A 21,695-nucleotide genomic window follows, 5' to 3' on the forward strand; every position below is an offset into this window, starting at 1 on the left:
TGTCTTTTTTTTTTCTTACAACTTTATTTAAAAAGAAGAGATACATGTACAAATTTTTAAAAGCATTTTGGCATAAAACCATATGAATATATTTTTGTCAGTACTTGATTTTTTTAAAAGTGTGATAGTATGCATTGAAATCTTACTAGTTACAGTAAGCATAAATTGCATGTAGAACAGAATATAACATGGAAATAGTCAAAGTTTTCTTGGTGTGTAAAGATTAAACATAATGATTTTTATTTTCTTTTTTATTTTTCAATTTTTATTTAAAGGTGTATTTCAAACCAAATCCTTCAAAACAAAGAGCTGTTTCTAACAAATTTGTACAAATGTCTTGATACCAGTGTTTTAAAGATAACCTACAGACAATTATAAAAGACAACTACTATAAGAAAGAATTGTATGGTCAATTGTTTTTATAGAACCTTTTATAAATAAACTTGTTTCATGATTGAAGATAAAAATTAAATTTACCTTAAACATGTTAATTGCTCAGGAGATGGGCTGAGTGTTTTGAAGTCATGCTGTTTCTTTGAGAAAGAACTGTTTTAACCAGGCACTACAGTAACAGATACACATCACACCTTCTCATTTGAGCCTTCTGATCTCTAGGTATGAAGCCCTTTTTATAGAAATGGATTAAGTAAAACCTACTAAAGAGGAGTGTTGGGTACCTTAGGTTTTGAAAGCCATTTCACTCATTATAAAACAGTAACTACTAATACTGGACCTTGTAAAGTGCACTAGGGGTAAGAAACAATGGTGCCAAATTCACTCAGTAGGTTAAGTGACTTGGTATAACCAACTGGGCAAAAAGACAATATTATAGTTTTCTGTTCAGATTTTATTTGAAATCTAATTCAAATTGTCAAAGCTACAAAAGGGGGAAGACATCTGTAATGTGTCTAAGTCACAACATCCTAAGCAAAGCACTACTGCTGCCAGCAGATCACTGTACACATCTGATGAAATTCATTAGCACAGTAAAAATTTCATCTTGAGAAAACAACCACAACAAAAGTAATTTATAAAACAATGGCAGTCTGCAGATGCAGTTACTCATGAGCTTACACATGCTTTCACAAAATAACAAACAAACAAAACTCAGGAATTCTCTTTCATTAGAATTACTTTTTTTTTGTTTTTGTGTGTATGTTTTTTTTATTTTAAAAAACTTTCAGGCACAAAACAAATTTGCATTTCCAATCCTGACAGCATCTTAAAAATAAATATATGTCAGTGTTTCTTTTTCTTTGACTTTTTATGAGACCTGTGTGGAGATCGGGACTGAGATCGAGATTTCTTCCCTGATTTCTTTGGGGACCTAGACCGAGACCGCCTAGACCTTTTAGGTGTCCTTGAACCAATTGGCGACCATTTGGCTATTTTGCTGGCATCTCTAGGAGAGTCTTTGTGAGAGAACCTGGAGTGAGCTTTCTTTATAAGGCCTTTCTGACCGTTTGGACCTCTGTGATTAGGGTGATGGGGATTTCACTCGTCAACCACTGCTACTTCGAGATGGGCTGGGGTAATGCTATGTCATCTCTTCCTTTCTTTTCTTGTTGGGGTACATTCATCCTTTTCCTTCTTGTCTTTGTATCAAGATTACAATCTTACTTTATCTTTTTTTGTCTTTCTCGTTCTCTTTCTAATTCTTTCTCCTTTTCTCACTGCAGCAGTTTATCTCTGTAGTGTTCTACTTGTTCCTGGAAATTCTGGCCTGGTTTTTTAGGTCTCTTTCCAGATTCCAATTCATCTTGAAACTTCATAACTTTTAGCTCAATTTCATGAGACCTAGCTCGTTTCTCCTCACTCATTTCGGAGTACTTAGAGAACTTAGACTAAGTCATCTCTTCTCTGACTGGGTTAGAATACAAATGATGTTCTTCTGACTTGGAACTCTGGGTGTCTTCTTCATCTCTTCTTCCTGATTTTGGTTTTCTTCTTCTTCTGATTCTTCATGCTGGTCAAATAATTCCCACTTAGAAGTTGTTACTGCTTGTGCTTCCAATTTAGATTCATTTATAGCCTCCCATTTTGATAGGCAACTTTAAATATGGGCTCATTCTTTTTTGAGTCTTCAGTTGCATCCAAAGGCATTGCATCTAGATCATCATCAAGAATTTTTATAGGGACGCCATCAAGATCATCAATGGGAATTCTATCCACATCTTCCAGAGGAGCACCATCAAGCTCTTCCTAAATGGGAGCACCATCAAGATCATCTGGCACATCCTCTGTTTCCTTTTCTTCATTATATTTACAAGTCCTAAGAAAATATTCTTAAGTTTCATCAAAAATGATTCTGGATAAAATGCCCAATCTTCCCATGCTCTGAAGCAGGTCATTACCCATTGCTTAAAATTTTCAGATTGTACATGGCCTTGAATTGTACGTTAAGTGGCACTGAGGTCTGAAAATATCTGACATAGATTTATTTCAAAAAATTTCCTGTAATATGAAGTATTGGAAACTTTGGCTGAAGAGTTGTATAAAACATCAGAAACCAAATATAATCTGGTAATCTTCTTGAGAAGAGGAGTTTTTAAGATGGACTACAACTCGGTAATGCAATCCACTATTTCTTCAGCAGCTTCAGCATTATTCAATTAGAAAACCATGGCATCTCCAATATCATTTTTTCTTGGAGTTAATCCTCACAAGATTTCTTTTAATTTATCCTCCTGTTCTTCGTTGAGTGCTCCCTTTTTACTAGGCTCTTCTACAAATGCTTCTGTCTCTTGCTCCTCGGACATCCCATGAAGGTATGGATTCAAGGGTGGTGGCCTCCAAAAGGATCCATTTTTGAACATTCGAAAATCTGTCTGCCATTTTGTTGGAGAATCTCCCTGCAGAATAGAATAAAGCTTCTACCTGTAGTAAACATGGGCTGGTGTCTGGTTTTCAAATAAGAACCTGAACATAGGGTTGTTGATTTCTCTGTTCATGATCATAACTTCAAACATTGGCCTTTCACGTACAACAAATTCTATCATTTGGTGTATCAGGGCGAGTAAATTCCTTTCTGTTGCGATAACCATTTTGACTATGGCTTGCGACAGAGTCTTCTCAAAATCCTCCTTGCTTTTAGGTTATGGTAACATGGGACCATTGGGGTTTTTAATTGCTCTCTAGGCTGCACATTAAAAGGCAGTCCGGATGGAGGTGGGGGAAGGGTGTGTTCCATCATAGAAGTGGATTGTATATTGGATGAGGAGGAATATGTACAGCTTTACCCCAACATAACTTCATTTCAAAACACATAATATTTTTTTTCATTTAAATATTTTAGAGCTCTTTCACCATCTCTTCGATTCATAAAAGCCACAAAGCCACAATTTCTTTCTCGTGCTCTTTCTTCATTGGTCCCTAGGCCACATTATTTTTACACTAGCTAATGGTCCAAATCTTCCAAATTCTTGGCACAGCATTTCTTCTTTCATCTGTGGATTAATGTTTCCAAGGTATAAATTTGTAGTAACTAGTAAGATCTTAATCACACTATCAAACATTTAAAAAAAAAAAAAAACAAGTACTGACAAAAATGTATTGTATACTTTAATGCAAACAATGCTTAAAATCTGTACATTTATCTTTGTTTTTCCAAATAAAGTTGTAAAAAAAAAAAAAACAAAAAACAATTCACCACTGGGGGGGGGGGGGATTGTAGTACTGGGATCTCCTACATCATGTGAGCCAGGTGCATAATCATCAAGAACAGACGATCTATTTCTTCTTTATGGCACATCCATAGAACATCGCTGACCATCAGATTTTGACTGGGGAGGCTCAAACCGACTTAACCTGCCTTTTGTTTTGTCTCTCTTCACGTTCTTCCTGAATTTGTTTTAGTTCTTCTCTGAAAAGTTCCAAACTGCTTTTTTTTTTTTCTTTTCCTTCTCCCCTTTCTTCAGAGGGGGCTTTTTAGTCTCTAGCACTAGAAGAGATGGTGGCCTTTCATTGGATGATGGATATGAAGGATATTTTTGATCTGCAAACCTTAAAGATGGCTTATATATTTTACCTTTTTTTTGTCATCTGTTTCATGTTCATCTTTAGCTGCAATGACAACCCTGCCTCCGACAAACATTTTCACTTTATTACCATTACAAAAAGCAGCAAGAAATTCCTCATAAATTTCAGCAGCTGCCTTTTAATCCTCTTTTTCTTCAGTTCCTCTTGCTCTTTCTTACTTAGAGTTCGCTTTGCTGTGCTCATTTTTCCAAAATGGATGCCTTGAGCTTGTTTTCTAGAAGAGGATGTGCATCTGAAGACCCGGATGAATGAACATCTGATGATTGGCTCTTTGAACTGGCCTTCTGGGATCCTCCTGGCGTTTTGTCCGCCATCTATAACGATTTTTAAATAACAAAAATTGCCTATATTCTTAGCTCTTGAATTGTTCATGATTTAAGGTCTAGTTGTCCCACACTCCGAGAGGGTACAATACACTTATTTTTCCTGTGTTTTTTTAATAAAACAACTTTATTTTAAAAAACAAAGATCAATGTACAGATTTTAAAAGCATGTTTGCATAACAGTAGATGAATATATTTGTCAGTATTTGAATTTTTTAAAGGTTTGATAGTATGCCTTAAAATCTTACTAGTTACAATGAGCATAAAGTACATATAAAACAAGATGTAAACTGGACATAGTCAAAGTTTTCTTGGTGTGTAAAGATTAAGCATAATGGTTTTTCTTTCTTTTATTTTTGGTCTTTGTTTTTCTTGAACTTGATATAGTCTGTGAGGTGTTTCTGGGGTGTTCAGAGCTTTCTGGAGTTAGTATCCAATTATCAGTGACTGCATATTATGTCTGTTCTTTTGTGACTTGGTTACCTCACTCAGGATGATTTTCACTAGATGCATCTATTTTCTTAAGAATTTCATGAAGTCATTGTTTCTGATAGCTGAATAGTACTCCATTGTGTAAATGTACCACAATTTTTGTATCCATTCATCTACTGAAGGACATCTGGGTTCTTTCCAGCTTCTGGCTATTATAAATAGGGCTGGTTTGAACATTGTGGTGCATGTGTCTTTGTTGTATGATGGAGCTTCTCTGGAATATATGCCCAGAAGTGGAGTAACTAGATCTTCAGGTAGTACTATGTCCAATTTTCTGAGGAACCACCAGACCTATTTGCAGAGTGGTTGTACCAGCTTACAACCCTACCAAGAGTGGAGGAGTGTTCCTCTTTCTCTACATCCTCCTCAGCATCATCATGAACAAAATGCATGATATTTTATATTTGCAAATTTCTTCAACCTATTAAAATAGCAAATGAAATATAACTATGTTAAACAAAGCCCTATGTTGCAACAAGGAGACACTATGGCTGTTTCTCACCAACTGTGCCAGTGAGTGACGTTTCCCCCGATGCAGTTCACAACTTGCCTGTATGCTCCTTCCAAGGAGTCCTCACTGAAACAAGCTCCCAAAGCACCCCCTGAACCCATAGCCAAGAGTACTGCAGCCACACTTAGGGAAGAAACAGACCACAAATCTGGGAAAAATTCTGCTGGTGAATCTTAGTTAATGACATTATTTATTTTCCATTGAAGAGCAATATTCTTCAGGCCCTTATGTCAGCTATCTTAAGTAGTTGGAAAACATTCAAAGGCTAGTAAAATTTGTTGCAGATCCCAGCAGGACTAGAATGACAAGGCCTAAAACTCAGCACTCGTTGAGGATCCAGTTTCAAAGAGCCCTTTTTGTAGGTAATGACCAGGGATCTTCTCAAACACACATAGAACTCTGCATATCAAATGCAAAATGTGCATATATTTGTGACTTCCAGTTGTGTATCTCTCCCTTCAATTTTGTTTTCACTCAAACAGCTAAAGGAATTGTCACTTCTTCTGCTAGGCAAAGGTATGTATCCCAACCATATTCTAAGATTAGTTGAAGCTACAATGTTTTTTCCTTCTTTAGTCCCTTAAAATTTCCTTAAAATACTAACTTATAATGTCCTATCTCTCACTTTTATTGGCTTATTTACTTTCAAAATTTTAGAATTGCACTTATTCAATTCTCTTTATTTGTATCATTATGTTTACTCTTTGCGTACTTTCCTTGGGTATGAATATTCTATTCTTATAATTGATACAATTTCCCTGGGGTTAGCTAGTCTTCATAAGTGGCATTTATATGTACTTTTTAAAACCCCCTTCATGACTGTCTTCACCATCCTATTGAACTAATATCATTTAACAGATTGTTTAGTTGTTATTTTGTTTGGCCTATTTTTTATAATCATTCAGACTATTCCTTTTTCTCTCCAGGTTTTCTACCTCCTCTTGAGGTATTTTTTTTTTTTTTTTTTTTTTTTTTTTTTTTTTTTTTTGATTTCTGCCTATAACCTCTGTGCAACAGAGTCTGATAAAAACAGGTAAAACAAATTTCCTAGAAACAATTAGAATAATTCTCAGAAAAGTGACTATTTTTTTTTTTCTTTGTGTTTCAGAGCCAAAAATCTCCCTGAACCTGTTATGGCTGGACTATTGGCAGAAGCTATGATATCAGAAGGTAAGGGGAACATTTTTTTTTTTCCTGATCCATTTACCCCTAAAAGAGAAATCCTTTCCCCTAAAATATTCATACAGATATGAATAAAATCATCAGGCATCTGGATGTGAGAATGAAAATTGGAATGACTAGTTCGTTCCCTTCTCCATTTTCTCACACAGTAAGTTTTCCTAAGTCTTCTCATTAAGGACTGTCTTTTTTTTTTTATTCATCTCTCTTGAGCTTCCTAAAACATGCCATCTATGGCACATGAATTTCATTTCTCAAGTTTCTGAGGCAAGAACGTAAAGGCCATTGATACAGTGAAAACTTCATGTGACCGTGAATATTCTATTCTATTCTATATATGAGTTAGAACCCATATAAGAGGCAAATAAAGATGTTACTCTCAAAGAAACACCAATAATCCCATGCTGTGATTAGTCTTTTTCTTTTATATCTCTTCTATAGGGTTATAAATATTATCTAAAACATCCTTCTTATATTCTCTTCATATTTATCTTTTGATTTTTAAATTAGTGTACATGTTTTTAGTGAACCCTTTTATACTCAAATGACATTTTTGTTTTTTGTTCATTTTTCTACAAAATAAGTTCAATGAAGAAATGATATTTTGATTTATATTCTAATACATCTTTATCTTATATTATGATATTAACAAAGTTAGCATATTAAGTAAAAAATAGAAAACATAAGTTATGCAAAGGGAGAAATGAAGATTCTGCTAATATTTATTTTAAAAAAGACAGAATTTTACTGTTTTGTCTTGATATATTACTATTTTCTTTTCTAATAATCTACAGTTTTAACTGTTAATTATTTAAAAGAAAATGACCTTGATGATGGGTCATATTAAGAACAGAAGGTTCTGTCTAACTGAAATATATGTACAACATTCTGAATTTATACATGATTATTACAACAGTAGTGACCTGGTTCCACACACTCTGCTACACACAACATGCACACACAGACACATACATTGGGGAGGGCGAGCAAGAGAGAGAGAGAGAGAGAGAGAGAGAGAGAGAGAGAGAGACAGAGAGAGAGAGACAGAGAGAGAGAGAGAGAGAGAGAGAGAAGGTGCTTGATGGAAGAAGAGACATATTCTTATTCTACTGATTAAGATGAATAAACATTACTAAGTTCTTATCATCCATGAGCAAGATAATAGTAAATGAATGAGAGAGACAATATACAAGTATTCTGTTGGTCAAGGCAAAATGAAGATGTAGATTCAAAGAAGAGAAAGACCCCTCTTATGAATAATGCCTTTCAGAATTTAAGTTGACTCCTGTTTTTGAACACTGAATTTGATTCCCTGCAGTCAACCTTAAAAATACATACAGAATACAAATTGTGCTGAGTTCTTTAAAGTACAGAAGGTGAAGAGCTGTTGTTAGTTGGAGTTCTTCCAGAAGACAATTCGGTCTCAAACAGCGTTTGGTTCTTATGAGAGGTTAACTTCCCAGCATGAATATGACACTAAGGAGCTAATCATCAGTTTTCCTGTTTCCTGACAGAGCTTTCATCCTCAGTTGAACTTTCTTCTTTTTCTTTCAGACTACATTCTCTTTTAGTCCCTGCAGGAAAGTCAGATCCCTGTTGATCGTCCTCAGCTCAAGGAGAAGTTTAATCTTTATTTATAGAGTTTGTTAAGTACCCAGAGGACATAGCAAGGTCATGGTTCTAGCTAAGGCCTGAGACCTATCGAAGATACACAGAACTAAGGCAACTTTCGTATCCTCTGGAAACTTATATTCTAAAGTATAGATTCAAGATCCTTTGAAACCAACTATTTGGAATATAATGGTCAGAGAAAATGTATTTGAAGAATGAATTCACCTCAGTGAATTTAACTGGTCTATCATATAGAATCTGAGCAATGTAGTTAGTTGTACAAACTGAACCAAGACAGAGAATTTTAAGATTCTGTACTCAAAACCTTGAAAAGAAAGTGTTTTTACCATTCCTAGATATTATCATTCTCTGAGGAGCATTGAGAACTACAGAATCAGACATTAATTTTATAAACCAAAAAGGAGAAAAAAATGTATCTTTATATATCCAGCTACAAGACCAAATATTATAAAGTATGTATTACATAAAACCACGTTGTATAATTTTGAATATATATTTAAATGAGTAATCAGTCATATCAATGGAGAAAATTCTACTAATATTTACTACAAGTTATTTTATACTTGAATTAATTACTGAACTTTTGAGAGATGCATAAAATCCAATGATATGGGCCAATTAAATATTGTTCACCTAATGCAAAATTTGGGGAAAATTTATTCTTGTACAAAGAAAAAATATATTTTCAAAAAATGTTTAAGTTTGGACATAGTATTACCTGAGGACCCAGATATAACACTCTGGCGCATATACTCAAGTGATGTTCCACCATATAACACATGCTCTACTATGTTCATAAAAGCCTTATTTATCATAGACAAAAAATAGAAAGAACCAAATATCCTTCAATAAAGAAATGGAAACAGAACATGTGGAAATTTCACACAATGGAATACTACTCAGCTATTAAAAACAATGACCACATGAAATTCTTAGGCCAATGGATGGATGAAAGTAGAAATTATCCTGAGTGAGATAACCCAGTCAAAAAAATTACACACAGTATGTATCCATTGATAGTAGTGGATAGTATTCCACAGGCTCAGCATATCCAAGACATAATTCACACACCATATGAAGCTCAAGTAAAAGGAAGGTCAGAATGAGGATGATTCAGTCTTTCTTAGAAGGGAGAACAAAATACTCCTGGGAGGAAATGCAAAAGGTGGAGCAAAGACAGAAGCAAAGGACATCTAGAAAATGTCTCACCTGGAGATCCATCCCATTTGCAGCCAACAAACCCAGTCAGTATTGTTGATGCCAAGAATTGCTTCCTGACAGAAGTGTGATATAGATGCCTTCTCAGAGGCTCTGCAAGAGCCTTACTAATACAGATGAGGAGGCTTACAGCTAAGGACCAGACTGAGCAGGAGAACCCCAATGGAGGAGCTAAATAAGGACTGAAGGAGCTGAAGGGGTTTGCAACCCTATAGGATGAACAATAATATTAACCCACCAAACCACCCAGAGCTTCCAGGGACTAAAACACCAACCAGTGAGTACACATGGAAAAATCCATGGCTCCAGTTGCATATGTAGCAGAGGATGAAATTGTCTGATGTCAATAGGAAAAGAAGCCCTTGGTCCTTGTAAAGTTTGTTTCCCCAGTGTAGGGGAATGTCCCAGTGATAAGGTGGGATTGGGAGGGTTTGAGTGGGAGCATCTTCATAGAAGTAGGGGGATGGGGAGGAGGCATGGGAGAGGGGAAAAAGGAAAATAAAATAAAAAAGTTTAATTTTTTGAATGTACCTGTGTCTATGTGTGTAATATACACATAACTACACATACTCAGAGTAATATTGCATGACATATTATTTAAAATGTATTTCATAGTGAATAAATTATTCTACCTTTCTATGAGCATGAATATTCTATAAAAATAATATCTTTCATACTACTAGTCAGCTATCAAAAATACATACAAATAACATATAGACTGAATAAGTCATACTTCTCTATTTAGGGTGTTTGATTGTATGTGTGTGTGTGAGTTTGTATGTATGCATATGATAACAATTAATGAAAATGCACACAATGAATTTGAAAAGGAACAAAGGAATGCAGTAATATTATTGTCTCCAACTATAAAAGAAATAGTCAAGAATAAGGCCCTTTAATTATGAAATTCCCAACAGAGAAAAAAGCTACAGAGAAAAAAAAAATAGTTCAGTAAAACAACAGATAAGCAAGTTGATGTTTATCATCTCTTGGGAGTGTTCTGGATTTAAAAGCAGGTTTATAGCACTGTTCTCACGAAGTCCTGGAGTAAGTATTTGCCCAGTCATGAATTGTTTAAGGTTCAGATTAAAAGGTGTGTCAACATACCTGGAAGGACATTTACATTAAACTTGGTTTTAACACACCTAGGATCACAGGTGAGAAGGCCACAATATTTGCCCTAAACCCCTGAGTTCCTGGGTCCCACAGGATCCAGGGACAAAGGTACCCCTGTACAGCCAGTGGCACAGAATTCTGACAGTGACTCTCAAGTACTCTGACACTTCCAGGATCACAGGTGAGGAGGTCACAACTGCCCCAACACACAGAGTAACTTGGACCCCTGAGTGCTGGCTCTGCATCCACTCTTATAACACCCAGAGGGAGTCTGAATCCCATGATCAGAGTATCACAGTATCACAGTATCACAGAGACAGCTGGAATATGAGGAGTTCTAACACAACTAGGATCATCGGAGGGACAGGCTCTAGTTAGAGACAGCAAGGACAGGATAGCACTAGAGATAATCAGATGGTGAGAGGCAAGTGCAAAAACTTGAGCAAGAGAAACCAAGGCTATTTGTAATTATCAGAACACAGTACTCCCACCCCACCAATTCCTGAATACCCCATAACAACAGAAAAGTAAGGTTGGGATTTATTTATTTATTTTGGATATTCTCTGTATTTCCATATCAATGCTATCCCCTTTCCCCCCACCCCAATCTTGCTACCCCTTCCCTTGCTTAGATGAAAGTGCTCCTTTTCCCAACACCCTTTCCCACCTCAGTGCCTTGGTATTCTCCTACATTGGGAAACTGAGCCTTCACTGGTCCAAAGGCCTCTTCTCAGATTGACACGAGATAATGACATCCTCTGCTACATATTCAACTGGGGCCATGGGTCTCTCCATGTGTACTCATTGGTTGTTGTTTTAGTCTCTGGAAGTTCTGGATGGTTTGGTTTATTGATAATGTTGTTCTTCCCATGGGTTTGCAATCACTTTCAACTCCTTCAGTCTTTTCTCTAGGTCCTTCATTGGGGACTTAGTGTTCAATTTGATAGTTAGCTGCAAGCATCCTCAACTGTATCTGTATGACTCTGGTAATGTCTTGGAGTAGACATCCATATTAAGCCCTTTCCAGAGAGCACTTCTTGGAATCAGCAATAGTGCTTGGGTTTGGTGGTTGCCTATAGGATAGATTCCCAGGTGAGGCAATTTCTGGATGAATTTTTTCTTCAATCTCTGCTCCTCTATTTGTCCCTGTATTCCATCTCATTTGTGTTTTGATCTCCCTTCTAAGAAGGACTGAGGCAATCACATCCTGGCCTTCCTGCTTTTTGATCTTCATAAGGTCTGTGACTTGTTTCTGGGGTATTCTGAGCTTTTGGGGGTAGTATAAGCTTATCAGTCAGAGTATACCATGAGTGTTATTTTGTGACTTGGATACCTCACTCGGGATGATAGCTTCTAGTTTCATCCATTTGCCCAAGAATTTAATGAAGTCTTTATTTTTAATAGTTGAGTAGTAATCCATTCTGTAAATGTATCATAATGTCTTTTTTCATTCCTCTATTGATGGACATCTGCATTCTTTTCAGTTTCTGCCTTTTATAAATAAGGAGTTTATGAAATTGGTGGAGCATGTGTCTCTGTTATATGTTGGAGCATCTTCTGGGTATTATGCCCAGGAGAGTTATAGGTGGGTTCTTAGGTTGTATTATGTAAAATTTTCTGAGGAACTGCCAGACTGATTTCCAGCATGGTTGTACCTCCACCAACAGTGGAGGAGTTTCCTCTTTTTCCACATCCTTCCAGCATCTGCTGTCACCTGAGTTTTTTATCTTAACCATTCTGACTGGTGTGAGGTGGAATCTCAGGGTTGTTTTGATTTGCATTTTCATGACAATCAGGGATGTTGAGCATTTTTATGTGCCTCTCAGCCATGTGTATTTCTCAGTTAAGAATTCTTTGTTTATCTCTGTACCTCACTTTTAATAAGGTTATTTGATTATCTAGAGTCTAACTTCTTGAGTTCTTTATATATTTTGGATATTAGCCTTTATCAGATGTAGGATTGGTAAAAATGTTTCCCCAATCTGTTGGTTGCCATTTTGTCCTTCTGACAATATACTTTCCCTTAAACTCATGAGGATGATAGAGGACTTTTAAAAAAGACATAAATAAGTTCCTTAAAAAATATAGGATAGCAGAGATAAAAAGTTAGAAGCCCTTAAAGAGGAAACACAAAAATCACTTGAAGAATTATAGGAAAACACAATCAAACAGGTAAAGAAACTAAACAAAACCATCCAGAATCTAAAGATGGAAATAGAAACAATAAAGTAATGACAAAGGGAGACAACACTGGTGGTAGAAATTCTAGGAAAGAGATTAGGAGACTTAGACACAAGCATTGTCACTAGAATACCAGAGATAAAAGAGAGAATCTCAGGATCAGAAGAGCCCATAGAAAACATTGACACAACAATCAAAGTAAATGCAAAATGCAAAAAGCTCCAACACAAAATATCAAGGAAATTAATTACACAATAAGACCAAACCTACTGATAATAGGTATAGAAGAGAGCAAACGTTCCAAACTTAAAGTGCCAGTAATACCTTCAACAAAATTATAGAAGAAATCTTCCCTAGCCTAAAGAAAGAGATGGCCATGAACATATAAGAAGTCTACAGATCTCCAAATATGCAGGGCCAAAAAAATAAAATAAAATAAAATAAAATCCTACTTCACATACTGATTACAATAAAAATGCAAAAAAACAAAGAAAAAAATAAGAACAGTAATAGGAAAATGTCAGGTAACATGCAAAAGTAGACCTATTAGAATTATACCAGATTTTTCACCATATACTCTAAAGGACAAAAGATCTTGGGCCAATGTCATACAGACCATATGTGTAGGAAGCCGTTGGCGCCAATAGATGGCTCCAGCTTCCCGCCCATTGTTCAGCCTACAAAAACCCTTTCCCTCATGTTGCTTGGCAACCACATAAGTCACAGCCCAATCTCGGGGCACGTAATTGAGCTACAGGAGGATGCACCAATCAGGTAGCAACACAAGTCTCTTAGGCATATATCAAAAAAAAAAAAAAAAAAAAAGAAGAAGAAGATAAGGAAGGGCACTTCATATGTTTCAAAGGGAAAACACACCAGGAGAAAAATCTCATTTCTGAACATCTATGCCCTAAATGCAAGGGCATCCACACTTGTAAAAGAAATTTTACTGAAGCTGAAAGCACACATTGCACCTCACACAATAATAGTGGGGAACTTCAACACCCCATACTCATCAATGGACTGATCATGCAAACAAAACCTAAACAGAAACACAGTAATAATAACAGAAGTTATGTACTAAATGTATTTAACAGATATTGATAGAGCATTTCAACCAAAAAGAAAAGATTATAAGTTCTTCTTAGAAACTCATTGTACCTCTCTTCAAAACTTACCATATAATTGGTCACAAAACAGGCCTCAATAAATACAATAAATTGAAGTAATTTTATGCATTCTATCAAGATGGGGTAAGGCTGGTCTTCTATAACAAGAAAAACAATGGAAAGCACACACACACATGCATAACAATATTCTATTCAATGATAAAATGGTCAAAGAAGAAATAAAGACATAGAAGACCTTTAAGAATTTAATGAAAATGAAGGCACAATATACAAAAACTTATAGGACAAAATGAAAACAGTTCTAAGAGGAAACGTCAAAGTTCTGAGTGCCTCCAAAAGGAAACTGGAGACAGCATATATTAACAGCTTGACAGCACAACTGAAATCTCTAGAACAATAGAAGCAGATACACAAAAGAGTAGATGGCAGTAAATAATAAAACTCAGAGCTGAAACCAAGGAAGTAAAAACAAAAAGAACCATACAAAGAATCAACAAAACCTGAAGCTGGTTCTTTGAGAAAATCAAGACAGTTAAACATTTAGCCAGACTAACCAGCGGGCACAGACACCCTATTCTAATTAATAAAATAAGAAATGAAAAAGAGACAAAACAACAGAAACTGAAGAAAGACAAAAAGTATCAGATCCAGGACACAAAAGACTATACTTAACATACTGGAAAATCTGGAAGAAATGGACATATTTATAGACAGATATCAGGTACAAAAAGTAAATCAGTATCAGATAAACACTCTAAACAGTCCCTTAACCGATAAGGCAATAGAAGCAGTCATTAAACCCGCCCCCAAAAAAAGCCCAGGACCAGATGAGTTTAGTGCAAAATTCTATCATATCTTCTTAGAAGACCTAATACAAATACACTCCAAACTATTAAACAAAAGTGAAACAGAAGGAATACTACCCAAATTGTTTTTTGAAATCACAATTACCCTTATAGCTAAACCACACAGAAACACAAAAAATAAACAGAATTTCAGACCAATTTCCCTTATGAATATCAATGAAAATATACTCAATAAAATTCTTGCAAACTGAATCCAAAACTCATCAAAACAATCATCCAGTATGAGCAAGTAGGCTCAGTCCCAGGGATGCAGGAATGGTTCAATATAAGAAAACCCATAAATATAATCCATCATATAAATAAACTCAAAGAAAAAATTCACATTATCATTTCTTTAGATGCTGAGAAAGCATTTGACAAAATTCTACACCCCTTTATGTTAAGACTTGGAAGATCAAGAATTCAAAGCCAGTACCTAAATATAGTAAAAGCAATATTAGAATAGTAACCATCTTCAAACTAAATAGAGAACTAAAAATTTGAAGCCAGTCGGCTGAAATCAGGAACTGGGCAAGGCTGCCCACTCTTGCTTTACTTATTTAATATATTACTTAAAATCCTAGTGAGAGTAATTGGTAAAAACAAAAAAAAAGTCATTGGGTACAAATTGGAAATGGATAAGTCAAAATACCACTATTTGTTGGAGATTATACGATAATATACTTAAGTGACCACCAAAACTCCACCAGAGAACACCTAAACCTGATAAACAACTTCAGCAAAGTGGCTGGATATAACATTAACACAAACAATTCAGTAACCTTCCTCTACTCAAGGATAAACACATTGAGAAAAAAATAAGAGAAATGACACTCTTCACAATAGTCACAAATAACATAAAATATCTTGGAGCGACTATAAAAAGAACAAGTGAATGATTTATATGAGGAGAATTTTAACTCTCTGAAGAAAGAAATAAAAATTGACCTCAGAATATGGAAATATCTCACATGTTCATAGATTTACAGAATTAATTCATACTTAATTCTTTATAGAGATAGAAAGGTGAATTTGTAAACTTGTTTAGAATATCAAAAATCTCAGGGTATCAAAACTATTCTCAACAACAAAAACAACAAAGAACTTTTGGAGGGATCACCAGCCCTGACCTCAAAGAGTATTACACATCAATCGTGATAAAACCTGCAAGATATTGGTACAGACACAGGCAGGTAGATCAATGCAATAAAAGTTATGATCCAAAAATGAACCCCCATATACATGGTCACTCAATTTCTGACAAAGGACCGAAAGCAAGACTAACAAAGAAAGCATTTTAAACAAATGGTACTGGTCCAACTGGAAATCTGCATGTAAAATAATGAAAATCAATCCATTTTATAGCCCTGTACAAAGCTCAAGTCCATGTGGCTCAAGGATGTGGAGAAAGAGGACCACTCCTCCATTTCTGGTGGAATTTAAAGTGGGTATAATCCCTCAGGAATTTTGGTGGTTCCTCAGAAAACTGAAAACAGATCTTGCTGAAGACCCAGTTGTAGCACACCTGGGCATATACCCAAAAGATGCCCCACCATGCTACAAGGCCACTTGCTCTTCTATGTTCACAGCAGCCTTAGTTGTAATAGCCATAAATTTGAAAAAAAAAAAAAAAAAGATGTCCTAAAACAGAAGAATGGATACAGAAAATATGGTACATTTAAACAATGAACTACTATTCAGCTATTAAAAGCAAGGACTTCATGATGTCTGTAGGCAAATATATGAAACTAGAAAATATACTGTATGTGGCCACCCAGAAACAAAAGGCATGCATGGTATATACCAACTGATAAGTGGATATTAGCCCCAAAGCTCAGAATATCCATTATATAACTCACAGGCCATATGAAGTTTAAAAGAGGGAATGCCCAAGAATAAATACGTCAATTCCTTTTATAAGGGGGAACAAAATAATTCAGGGAGGCAGTGAGAGTCACAGAGGAGAGGAAGAGATAAAGGGAGGGTAGGATCAAATATAGGGGGCGACATGAGAAAAAGTCAGATACCTAGGAGAATGAATAGCAATATGTAGCAATGTGGGGTTGAGGACAAGAGGAACCACTATAAATCCTTTGACATCAGGGATGTGAGATAGTTCCAGGATCTAACAGAGATGACATTAGTTTTAATGCCCAACAGTAGGGTGATGGAACTTGAAGAGACCACCTCCAGTAGATAATAATGGCCCTAATTTGAGGGATGGGATCACCCACCCATCTCAAAAAGTTTGACCAAGAATTGTTCTACTCTAAAGGATATGCACGGAGAAAACTGGAGCAGAGATTGAAGGAAAGGCCATTCAGAGGTAGCCCCAACTTGGGATCCCTCCCATATACTGTCATCAAAACCCAACACTATTGCTGATGTTAAGAAGTGCTTGGAGACAGGAGCCCAAAATGTCTGTCCTTTGAGATGTTCTGCTAGCACTTGACTGGGATAGATACAGATACTTACAGCTAATCATTGAACAGAGTCCGGGGACCCCAATGGACGAACAAGGAGAAAGACTGAAGGATAAGAAGGAGATTGCAACCCCATAAGAAGAACAACAATATCAGCTAACAGGACCTCTTATAGCTTTTAGGGAATAAGCTACTAACCAACGAGCATAAATGGGCTGGTCTGTGGCTACTGAAAAATATGTAGCAGAGGACTAACTTGTCTGGCCTCAGTGGAAGGAGACTTGCTTGGTTCTTTGAGGTTTGCTTCCCCAGGTAAGGGTAATGTTAGAGAGGTGATGTGGGAGTGGGAAGGTGGGTGGAGGAGCACCCTCTTAGTGGTAGAGCAGAGGACCGATGAAGTGGGAAACTTATAGAGAGGGGACCAGGAAGGGGTATAATACTTGAAATGTAAAACTTCTAATAAAATAAAATTAAAAAATCCATCACCATTACAGTGGAGAAGCATAGCCTCTGGAATAAAGGGCCACTTTGTGTTGATTTCTTTTCTGTTTACTTTGTCTTCATGTTTGCAGTTGTGTTATTGATTTGCTATCTTTATGACTGTGGTTTTAATAGTATAGTTTCAAATCCAACAGTGTGATCTCTCCATTTATTTACTGACCATTTTTCTTGTTGTTTTAGCTTCCTTTCTATTGCCATCATAAAGCATCATGACGAAAAAGACCTTAACAAAAGGAGATTTTGTTTTACATTCCCACACTCTCATGTAATAGTCGATCATGAAGAGAAGTCAGGATCAGATCTTAAAGCAAAAACCTGGAGGCAAGAACGGAAGCAGAGATTATAGAGTCACACAGCTTACTCACTTTCTCCTGCTGACATTTTCGTCCTCCTTTTATATACAACCCAGGATCCAGGGATGGCACTGTGCAAAATAAGGTAGGCCTTCTGATGCTGAGAAAATGTCTCACATGTCAATTTGACAAGGGCAGTTTCTCATTTGAAATTCCCCTTTCTGAGATTACCTTAGCTTATATCTAGGTGACAAAATTTAACCAGCATAAAAGTATAGGCATTTCCAACATGTTGTTTCTGTCTTTGCAGAGACACAAAACATTTTAAACACCATTCAGAATTCTTTTCAATTTATCTTTTCTTTGTGTTAAATTTTCATTGTAAATTCCTTTCACTTCTTTGCAGATATTTATTTCGCTCAACTGTATTGAATTGAAGTTTTTGTAAATTGGATCCTTTTTCTAATTCCTGTATAAGAAAGTTTATGACTTGGACATATGAAATCTTGTAATATTTCTATGTTGATTTTACAATTTTATTAAAAGTCTTAACTGACAATGTAGCAAGAAGTGTTTGTGGTATTTTTAACTATATATTTACATCATTTGTGAAAAAAGGATTTTTTCTTCTTTAAAGCTTTTTTTTAATTTTTAGTGTTTTCCCATATCATACAATACACCCTGACAGTAGCCTCACTTTCCTCCACTCATTCAAGTTCCTAGAAGACTCTACTGTCCCCTAGATCTACTACTTTTCTCCACTAGAACAAATTTCTATAGGAAAATGCTTTCTGAACAAAACAATAACACTGGCACAAAGATTAATAACTAATAAATTGAACCTCATGAAAATTAAAAGCCTCTGTACAGCAAAAGAAATCATGATAGGGACAAGGCAGCAGCCTGCATAATGGGAAACTGTTTTCACCAACTCCACACCTAAATATACTAATATTCAAAATATATAAAAACTCAAGACACTTGATATATTGAAAAAATCAAATGACTAAACTTAAATGCACTACAGATCTGAACTGAGAAGAGAGAGAACTCAAATGGCTAGAAAACATTTATAGAGATGTTCAACCTTCTTAGCCATCAAAGGAATACAAATCAAATCTACTTTGAGATTCCAGTTTACACCTATCAAAAAAGTTAACAATAAAAATATAAGTGACACTTCATGCTGACAAGGATGTTGGGAATAGAGCACACATTTTCATTTCTGGTGGGAATGAGAACTTGTACAGACACTATTTAAATCAATATGGGCATTCTTTTAAATGGGGAATGGATATGTCTATAAATCCAGCTATAACAATTTTGGGGACATATCCAAAAGATGATTCATCCTACTGCATAGTTATTTGTTGAACCGTATTCATTGTTGCTCTCTTCATAATACCCAGAAAATTCAAGCAATCTAGATGCCCCTTAACAGCAAAATAGATAAAGAAAATGTAGTACATTTACTCACTGAATTATTAATCACCTCATTTATTAAAAAAACATCATAAAATATTCAGATTAATCCATGAAACTTGAAAATAATAATCTGTAGTGAGAACAGAGATCCAAAAAGATAATTGTTATATTCTGGATATTAGTCATTAAAGAAATGATAGCTAAGCTATAATCCCATTGACCCAGTGAGGGTAGTCCTAGAGTATGTTGGGAAAGAAAAAGGTAGGCTGGCACATGCATCTCCATGAAAAGAAAAATAAAATTAATTGTAGTTTTGTTTTACTTTATTTTATTATTTTTAGAACAGTACTATTTGGTTTTACCTGAGGATTCTGGGATATATAAACTCTGGTTCTTTGTCACCCAAGCAGTGTCAAGTATGGGTTCAATCTCAAAGAATGTGGACCTTAAGTCATGTTAGATATTGGTTAGTTCACTAATTGGCAGGTGGACTTGCTGCATAGGGAGGGAGTTGAGAACCTGTAGATTAACTATTAGGGGGAAGTCAGATAGAATTGAGGGGGCAATGCAAGGAGATACAAATAAAATTGAAGACCATTTGAGAAGAAACAAGGAAACCTGCTGCAATGGAAACTTTTAATAATATATGAAGAAAATCCTAATGAATTATTCAAATTATAAAGGAGGTAGAACCCTTACTGCCCATCTCATGTCATGAAATGAAGCTTCCAGTGGCATGACTTGGTCTAAATCACCTCAGTTTTGGTAGAAATGTTACCATGTAAATATGCAAACAAACTAGGCTTTTACCAAGACAATATGTTGCTATGCACAAATAGCACAATCTCATTGCTGAAGAGAACACTAAAACAACTCATTGAACACAGAGAGGTCAAAGTGATGATTACATAGAACCTTCTCCTTTGTGCTTTAGTTTCTATGGCATAAAGTTTTACTTTGCACTCTAACAAAAGCCAGAAGTAACCATGAAACAAAACACAATATCTTTGATCTACAATCTGTCCTGTTTTCAAAATATGCAAGAGCAATGGTGATATAAACCTTGCAGGACTAACCAAAAAAATGTCTAACTTGATTAAGGTGCCGTCTTTGAGATGGAACCCATACTTGATACTGTTTGGATGACCAAGAACTAGAGTTTACATAGCTCAGAATCCTAAGGCAAAACCAAATATTACTGATCTTAAATAAATAAATAAATAAATAAATAAATAAATAAATAAATAAATCAGCCACATTGGAGAGGATTACTCATTTCAGCAAATATGAATAAATACAGAGATTCACAGCCAGATATTATAGGGTGGGGAGGGAAAAATGGAGGAAAAGAGGGAGGGAGAGAGGGTCAAAGAGAAGGAGGATGAAAAAGGGCAAGAGAAATAAAGGGGGAGGGAAGGATGGAGGGAGGAAGGAGAAAGACCTTGAAAATATCTCAAATTAGATATCTCCATCAAATATTTGACTTCGGATCTCAGGAAACCCTGTGGAAAAGGCTGCAAGAAGACTAGAAAAGACAGACCAGATGGAGGACACCAAGAGAATAAGGTCCTGTAAAGCAACAGAGTAAAGTCCATATGAATTCACAGACCCTGAAAGAGAAAGTACGGAACTTCCATGTGGATATATTATAGCTGGCAGTTTAGTACTTTTACAGGGCTCCTATATGTATAAACAAGTAGGTCTCTGGCTCTTGTGCATTTTCATAATCTCTTTTATTTCTCTGTTGCCTTGTCTTCACTAGCTTTAATATGGTATTTTTCATTTGACTTTGTTATATTTTGTTTTGTTATGTTTTACTATTATCTCCTAGAATCCTGTACTTTTCTAATGAGTGGCAGAAAGGAGTGGCTCCAGATAGAAGAAACTGGGAGTAGTAGAGGGGTGGGAAACTGTGTACAGATGTATTAAAGAAAAGTATATGGTTAACAAAAGAAAAAAAATATTAATCACTTTATTAATTTACTTTCAAAATGATATCTCCCTTTTTGATTACCCCTCCACAATATCCCTATCCCATACTACTACTACCCCTCCCCTTTGCCTCTATGAATTTGCTCCTTCACCCATTCACTGACTCCTACCTTACCCTTCTAGCATCCCTGTATGCTAAGGCATCAAGCCTCTCTCTCTTCCCACTGATGTCAGATAAGACTGTCCCATCTGCCTCTACATATGTATCTGGAGCCAAAGATCCCTCCATGTATAATCTATGACTGGTGGCTTAGTCCCTGGGAGCTCTGAATGGTCTAATTAGTTGATATTGTTCTTCTTATTGTGTTGCAATGCCCTTCAGCTCCTTCCCCTTGCTCTTGCTTTGGGATCCCTAGGCTCACTCTGATGGGTGGCTGTTAGTATATGCATCTATAT

At 35.8% G+C, this 21,695-nt stretch overlaps 1 pseudogene across 1 annotated transcript; it reads right to left on the reverse strand.

Moving 5' to 3' along the window:
- Positions 1–1,239: 1,239 nt before the first annotated feature.
- On the reverse strand, positions 1,240–4,352 carry LOC308415706 (U2 snRNP-associated SURP motif-containing protein-like; annotated as a pseudogene). Its single transcript has 2 exons — positions 3,677–4,352; positions 1,240–3,484 (listed from the first exon to the last, which is right to left on the reverse strand). The product of its transcript is annotated as a U2 snRNP-associated SURP motif-containing protein-like (transcript).
- Positions 4,353–21,695: the final 17,343 nt, after the last annotated feature.

Source organism: Micromys minutus (assembly GCF_963924665.1).
Source record: "Micromys minutus genome assembly, chromosome: X".
Classification (NCBI taxonomy): Eukaryota; Metazoa; Chordata; class Mammalia; order Rodentia; family Muridae; genus Micromys; species Micromys minutus.